The sequence below is a fragment of the Somniosus microcephalus genome, chromosome 8, assembly GCF_052327205.1.
Source record: "Somniosus microcephalus isolate GS21.2 chromosome 8, FLI_Smic_1.0, whole genome shotgun sequence".
NCBI classification, from domain to species: domain Eukaryota; kingdom Metazoa; phylum Chordata; class Chondrichthyes; order Squaliformes; family Somniosidae; genus Somniosus; species Somniosus microcephalus.
The window spans coordinates 140,125,843-140,134,197 of record NC_140994.1 but is presented as its reverse complement, the minus strand read 5'-3'; positions in this window follow the sequence as shown (position 1 = coordinate 140,134,197).

The following is an 8,355-nucleotide window of genomic DNA, read 5'->3' as shown; positions in this document are numbered from 1 at the left end:
CTCAGAAGGGCGTACCGATAATGACGGCACAACGGCTACAGAGGCGGTCCCTTTTCCTAGGGGCACACCAATATGACATCGAGTACAAAGGAACTAAACAGCATGGGAATGCTGATGGATTGTCACGCCTACCGTTGCCGACGGTGGAAGAAGAACTGACAGTGGATCCAGTGGAGTTATTCCACTCGACTATTGTCGAATGTCTCCCTGTGACGAATGCAAACATAGAAAAGGAAACACGGAATGACCCGACACTCTCCTGGGTCTATGATTTAATGGTGAAGGGATGGCCAGCACATGGCGAACCACTGCTGCCAGCATTCTCGCCGAGAAGAGAACAGCTGTCAGTGTGCAGAGGAACCTTGATGTGTGGATCCAGAGTAGTAATTCCACCCAAATTGAAGGATAGAGTGCTCAATGAGCTTCATGAGGGTCATCTGGGAGGGGTAAAAATGAAGAACTTAGCCAGAGCGTTTGTGTGGTGGCCGGGAATCGATAGAGAAATCGAAGAGATGACCAAGAGCTGTACAGGATGCCAGAAGGTCCAAAACGCCCCACCACAAGCCCCTCTACATCCATGGGAGTGGCCCTCCATGGCAAAGGGTGCACATTGATTTTGCTGGTCCCTTTATGGACTCGATGTTTTTAATTGCGGTGGATGCACATTCAAAGTGGCCAGAGGTAATAAAAATGTCCTCAACCACCACAGAAAAAACTATCACAGTCTTACGAACCATATTCGCCAGGAATGGGCTGCCTGAACAGATTTGCTCTGACTTTGGACCACAGTTTGTGTCTGAAGAGTTCCGGAGGTTCTTAATGAACAATGGTGTTAAGCATTACACATCCGCCCCATATCATCCAGCCACTAATGGATTGGCCGAGAGGTTTGTTCAAACATTCAAGAAGACTATCAAGGCAATGTGTAATGAAGATATACCCCTTCAACACAAGGTGGATAACTTCTTGTTTGCCTACCGGAATGCGACACATGCGGTTACCAACCAAACTCCAGCCATGATGTTCTTCAATCGAAGACTACAATGCCGCTTGGATTTGGTTAAGCCAAACGTCAGAAGAGATGTGGAGAACAGGCAGTTTCAGAATATGAATGAAAGGCCAACCAGGAGTTTTAAGATAGGTCAACCAGTTTTGGCCCGGGACTACCGCACAGAGAAATGGCAGCCAGGAACGATCTGTACACGGCAAGGACCTCTAATGTTTACCGTGGACGTTGGAGAAAGCATTGTAAGACGCCATGCTGACCAGATTCTAGAGTCACTGGAAAACCTCAACTCCACACCACGATCTGATACACCTGGGGATGAAACCGAAGTACCAATTGCATCTACCGCAGAATCGGTGATATTGGAAGCAGATGAACCAAACAACGACATTGATCCCAACTCAACCTTGCCAGAAGAACCTGATATCCCAAAGAGGCGTTATCCAGACAGAATCAGGAAGCCTCCTCAAAGACTGAACTTATAATTGCTTAACTTCAACTAATGTATCTAGCAACCGTAATTGTAATTGTAATTAATTATTTAGTTGTTAAATGAATGTTATGTACTGTTTATCTAAAAGGGGAGGAATTGCTGTGTATGTCCCTTTAAGGGAATAACTGGTCTCAGACTGCAGTACCGGCAGTGACCATCCCTGTATAAAAGGCCCTGGCAGGCTTCTGTAGTTCCAGTTTCCAGATTGTCTCCATTCAGTAAAGACTTGTTAAACCAACTCCTGCATTCCGTGTCTCCATTAACACACGGATTTAATAAAAGTAAAGTCCGAATTGTCCGGTGCCTCACCCACCTGACCCATTCTTCATTGTGTGAACCCAGACACTGAGTCGACAGTGAAGGTTGGCAGGCTTTTCGACCATGTAGGGCTCACAGCTGAGCCTGAATCTGTCCTCACCCGATGTCCACATACGTTCACTTCCAGCAGGGCGTTATTGGATAGCGATTGGAAGCAAAGAGTTTAGGCAATTATCCACTCCCTGGACCAGGGGAGCTCTGAAGCCAAGTGTAGTTCCCTTACTACTATTGCCTGGGATTAACCAACTGCGGTGGACCAAGTTCAAATCTGGGGCCTGTATGGCTTATACCACACTGTGCGTTTACCCATTAAATCATCAGGGAGCTGTGGGGCATTTGCCAGTAGGAAGATTCCACTCAGTTATTTCTCTGCCTATGTATCTCTCGGTAACAATGGACTCAAGACTTCATAATATGTTGTCACATGTTTTCAATGCCGTGTGATTGAAGGCCCGTGGCCTTTGTCACAATACTCCTTTCACCCCTCCTCCTGTCACACAATGTGATAACGTTCTGGAATGTTGGCACAGCCGTTCTCTGTCGTGGCACATCAAAGGGGGCACCACTTGCCTGACAGGAATAGAAGCTGCAATAGAAAAGTATTCTGGAACTCCAAAACCCCAGGAATGGGGGCTTGAGCCAGCCAAGTTACTGAATCTGTTACTAAGGTGGGAATTCCCAGAGGCAGGGAGTACATTATGAGGCTCTCTGAGAAGAGAATAAAGGTACAAGAACTTTACTGTTGCAGTTTAGTTAAACTTGATCTACATTCCAATATTAGGCAGATTCATATCTTCTGCTTTTCAGTTTTCTCCCCCTCCTCTCCTGAAGGTGCTGACTCCTGCTGGAGAACTTTTCCACAGGTCCCCAACTGCCCCCTGGTATTCATCACAGGTGTGTCTAGGCCAGCTGTGGCTCAGTGGGTAGCACTCTCGCCTCTGAGTCAGAAGGTTGTGGGTTTGAGTCCCACTCCAGAGACTTGAGTAGATAATCCAGGCTGAGCGTGTCAGGGCAGTACTGAGGGACTGCTGCACTGTTGTAGATGCTGGTGTTCAGATGAAGACCTAGTCTGCCCACTCAGGTAGCCGTAAAAGATACCATGACATTATTTTGGAGAGCAGGGGAGTTCTGGCCAATATTTATCCCTCAAAACATATTATGTGGTCATTATCATATTGCTGTTGGTGGGACCTTGCTGTGCGCAAATTGGCTGCCACATTTCCTACATTATAACAGTGACAGTGCTTCAAGAGTACTTCATTGATTGTGGAACAAACACTTTGGGACGTCATGAAAAGCATTATATAAATACAAGCTCTTTCTTTAAGTGTTGGCTGGCTATTTTACAATGGGGAGCAGGGATCATCACAGCCAAACCTGACTCGGTCTCCAACTCGGTGTACAATCTGGATGATAACACTGGCTGACTTTAACTGTCCCTAAACCAGAGCATGGGACTGAGGCCATCTATGATGGCCCAAGTGTCTCCCCAGTTGAAATCAGCTAACCCGGCACAGATCAGGGATTGAACGTGGACCTTCTGGGCTGTAAGACTTTGGCGCCAATGAAGTTATTGGGGGAGTTGATTTTGGATTATGTTTGCAATCATAACAGGAAGGGATCTTGAGTTTGTGATTCCGCCCTCTATATGTATTGGGCTCTTTACACTTAGTTGGAAAAAAATTCCCAGGAATTTTCCTGGTTTATTTCCAGTTTCCTGTTAATGTTTAAATTTTATGTTTAGAATACTTACACCCAGGTGTAATAACTGGATTTAAATAACACATCTGTAAATATTTAAGAGGCTCTCGCTTGCTTCAAAGTTTTATTTTCCAGGATATTTTCAGTATATTTAATTTGACATATTTCAATCCTGGTTTCAACAATGTCAAAATATACTTATTTCAAATTTCAAAGGGTATTTTGAAATCCAGATATTAAAAGACATCTGAAAGCAGCAAAAATAGCAAGAGTTTAAATAAAAAGGTTCTTTGGGTATGCACTCAGCCCTGGAAACACAAACAGCCAAAAGAGTTTGGAAAGAAGCTTGGCCGAGGCTGTCAGGCTCCTGTAGCAACAAACTAAAGAGGGATTGATGAGGAGAAGGCCCTGTACTTAAATTGGCCTCTCCCACACCCTATACAATCATAGCGGGTTACAGAATAGACCCATCGTGCCTGTGTCAGCTCTTCACTAGAGAAATCCAAAACGAATCCTACTGCCCCGTTCTCTCCCTGTATCACCCTCTGTTTCAAATGTTGAGTGAATTTTCCTGTAACAAAATGCAATGGTCTTTATCTCAGCAGCTTCCTGTGGCAAAGCATTGCATGCTCCAACAACCCTCTCCGTAAAGATTGTTTTCCGAAACCCCTCTCCTCACTCTTCTAGTGACAATCTTAAATTGATGTCCCCTCATCGCTGACTCCCCAAGCAGAGGAAATCATCTTTCTCTATTCACTCTATCAAAACCCTTCATAATATTACATTTCCTCTTAGCCTGCTCTACTCCATTGGAAATAGTCCCGGTATCTCATACCTCTCTTCATAACTATAGTTTTCTGCTCTCCTGGTGAATCTATGCTGCACGCTCTTGATGCCTTTAATGTCCTTGCTATCATATGACGCTCACAATTGCACACAGCACTCTAACTGTGGCCTTAATGTTTTGTACGAATTCATCATTACTTCTTTACTCTTGTACTCTTAAGCTCTCATTTATAAAACCACAAATTCTGTTGGTCTTTAAGGTTTTTTCAACTGCACTCGCACTTTCAAGGAATTATATATTTGAATCCCGAGGTCTCTCTGTTCATCCACACCCTTCAGCATCCTTCCACCAATTCCTTGTTTCGCTTCCCAAAATGTATTCCCTCAGACTTTTCCACATTAAGTTGCCACCTGTCTGCCATTCTGCGAAACTGCCTTGTCTTAATGAAGTATTTTACAGTCCTCCCCGCTGTCTGCCAATTGCCCCACTCCCCAGTTTTATGTTGTCAGCAAGTTTTAAGATTGTGTTTCCTATACCCAAGTCCAAGTCATCGACCTATATGCCGAGAACAAGAGTGGATCACAGCACTGACCCCTGCAATAAACCACTTCCAACCCTTGTCCAATCTGAGCAGCACCCATTTACCCTAATTCTGTTTCCTGTCCCTCAACCAATTTTCTGTCAATGTTGCTACATTCCTCTTATACAGTACACCTGAAGTTTCCTAACTAGCCTCTCATGAGACACTGGAATACCGTCTGAAAATCCATGTGCACTGCATATATTACATTCCCTTTATCTATCCAATTGATCTTGGAGAGGGTGCAGTGGAGATTTACTAGAATGGTACCAAGGATGAGGGACTTCAGTTATGTGGAGAGTTTAGAGAAGCTGGGGTTGTTCTCTTTAGAGCAGAGAAGGTTAAGGGGAGATTTAATAGAAGTGTTCAAAATTATGAAGGGTTTTGATGGAGTAGATGAGGAGAAACTTTTTCCAATGGCAGGTGGGTCAGTAGCCAAAGGATACAGATTTAAGATAATTGTCAAAAGAACCAAGGGGAGATGAGGAGGGTTTTTTACGCAACAAGTTGTTCTGATCTGCCTGAAAGGGTGCTGGAAGCATATTCAATAGTAACTTTTAAAAGGGAATTGGAAATATACTGAAAAAGGAAAAATTTGCTGGGCTATGGGAAAAGAGCAGGGGAATAGGACTAATTGGATAGCTCTTTCAAAGAGCCGGCACAGGCACGGTGGGCCGAATAACCTCCTTCTGTACTGTGTGATTCTAGAATTCTATGAAATTTGGCAAACAGGACCTTCCTGTAACAAATCCAAACTGGTCGTCCTTGATTAACCCATGTATTTATAAATGCTAATTAATTTTATTGTGAAATATGGATTCTGAGAGTTTGCCCACATTTGAAAATGGACAAATAGAAGTTGCAGTTCTGAGAGTGGTGGAGAGGCTGTAGCAGGGAAAACATGATCTGGCCGTGCCCAAAGATCCTACAAACGCAAGAGAGGAAAATCGAGAAGAAGATTGGCCCAGCTCACCATTGAGCCAGACTAAGCACAGTGCCCTCTGGCTCTCCCCATAGCACCAATATCAGCACTTCACCTTCACTAAGGATTTAGAACCATAGATGTTTACAGCACAGAAGGAGGCCATTTGGCCCATCGTACCTTTGCTAGCTCCTTGTTAGAGCAAATCAAAACCAATGCCACAAAACTGACTGATTTTTCATTACCACATGGAGTAGTTGAGGCGATTAGCATAGATGCATTTAAGGGGGAGCTCCCATGAGGGAGAAAGGAATAGGGGGACATGTTGATAGGGCGAGATGAAGCAGGGTGGGAGGAGGCTCTTGTGCAGCATAAACACCGGCATGGACCTGTTGGGGCAGATAGCCTGTTTCTGTGCTGTAAATTCTATGTAATCCTGAGCTATTTTGACACTATTCATGTGTTGACTGCTGTTTACCAGGGTGTTGAACCTATAATCCTTAAGTTTATTCCTGATAATCAGTTCCATGGGTCTGTAGTTGCCTGAGTCTGTTTCGCCACCCTTTTTCAATACGGGCACCACATTGCCCATCTACTGGTACCTCCTCCGTGCCCACTGACTCCCTCAAGATGATTGTCAATATCTCATAAATCTCCTCCCTAGTCTCTCTTCGTACTCTGGGGTAAATACCGCTAGATTAGGTCACCTATCTTGGCCTACCACCAACAACAGATAATTAAGGTCACTCCTTTGCATTTTTACAAAAAAATGAAATCTGATCCCTAAACACTGGAAAATCCCATTTAACAAAAATGAAACTTGACTTATTTAGACACCAAAAAACCAATAGCCCAAATTGTAAGTAGATGGAATTGTGGAATGGAATCCATAAAACACTGGTAACTCATGTAATAAAAGTAGAATTTGACTTATTCAGACACCATGGGGGGTGATTTTGCCAATGGGGACGTGATGGAGGCGGGACTGCTGCTTGTCGGGTTTTAGTCCCGCCTCCATCGACGTCCGGTCAACCCATGCTATTTTCCCTTGACTGACCTTGTTAAGCCTGCCCAGCTTGCTTAGCAGGCCAATTAAGGGAAAGCCGGTTACTGGTGACGTCAACGAGTGGCGTTTCATCTATCAAGAGCTTTTGACAGATGATTTGTCATCATTGACAGCTCTGTGAAGCTGTCAAAACACTGACAATCTGTCTTCTAAGTTGAGACCTGGGACACAGGCTTACTTAGAAATCTATCCTGAGCAGAAAGCAGAAGGCTAATGCATTTGAGAATGCAGCGGCCATTCTGCTTTCTCTGCCGAGACCTGAAGGGTTGAAGCCTGGAGGAAGAAGCAAAGGTAAGCAAAGCTTTAAAACACTTAAGACTCACCTCACACACTTACCTCTGCACAAATGCACCCATCACTCACTTGCACACTGGACATCTCGGCCTCTCCGACCCCTGCAGACCCACGGCTCACCTCGCTGCCCCTGGCGAGATTCGGAGCCGTCGGGAAGCCCACACTTTAGGTGGCAAAATAGGGATTATCCAAAAAACTGCCTGTTAACTACCTGCCTCGAGGAGATGGGATCCGGCGTGGGTCGGGTACCCGCCTCCTGGGAAGACGGCACGGAGGCAGGTTGGGGCGGGATGGGTATTCGCCCCCAGATTCTGTCATTTTCCCGGCAGTCCCGCCTCCATATCCACCTCCCCAGGGCTGGCAAGATCGCCCCACATGGATCACCTGCATATAACCATCCAGATAAGAATAACATGGGTTCCTCTGGCACCATAAAGTGTATCGCTGAATCAGTGTCTCCACTGACCAAGGATTTCTTGACCCCTGCACCCCACCAATGCAAATGAACTGAATCCAGTTATGCTGTAACTATTGGCTGCTCCTTGTCCACATGCGTTCACACTCTGGACCTGAGCCTCTCTGACTTTCTATCTACTTTCTCATGGTCCCATCACTACCTTCCCTGAGACACTGCATCATTCCTATGTTAACCTCCTACCCCATCCATCCCTACTCTCCCAACATCTATCATTCTATTTTCCCATGGCACTTCCTCTGCTCTAAGCTGGATATCCTCCTTTGCAGCCACCATTACACATGCAGCTATCTCTCCCAGAGAAGCTACCTGAGCTCCCTCATTTCTCTCTCTCTCTTCTGTCCCGTCTTTTCTGGTCTCTCTGTTCTCCATGTGCCCTCAGTCTCACTCTTCACCTAAACTCCCCACTCACACCCATCACCACTCCATTGGCTTCATCATACTGTAATTCGACGACAGAGGATGGGACGACCTTGGATCTGGACTCCAGTCCAGATCCAAGGTCGTCCCATCCTCTGTCGTCGAATTACAGTATGCAGACGATGCTTGTGTCTGCGCTCACTCGGAGGTCAAACTCCAAACCATCGTCAACACCTTCACCGAAGCGTACGAGAGCATGGGCCTTACACTAAACATCCGTAAGACAAAGGTCCTCTACCAACCTGCCCCCACCACACAGTACTGCCCCCCGATTATCAAAATCCACGACAAGG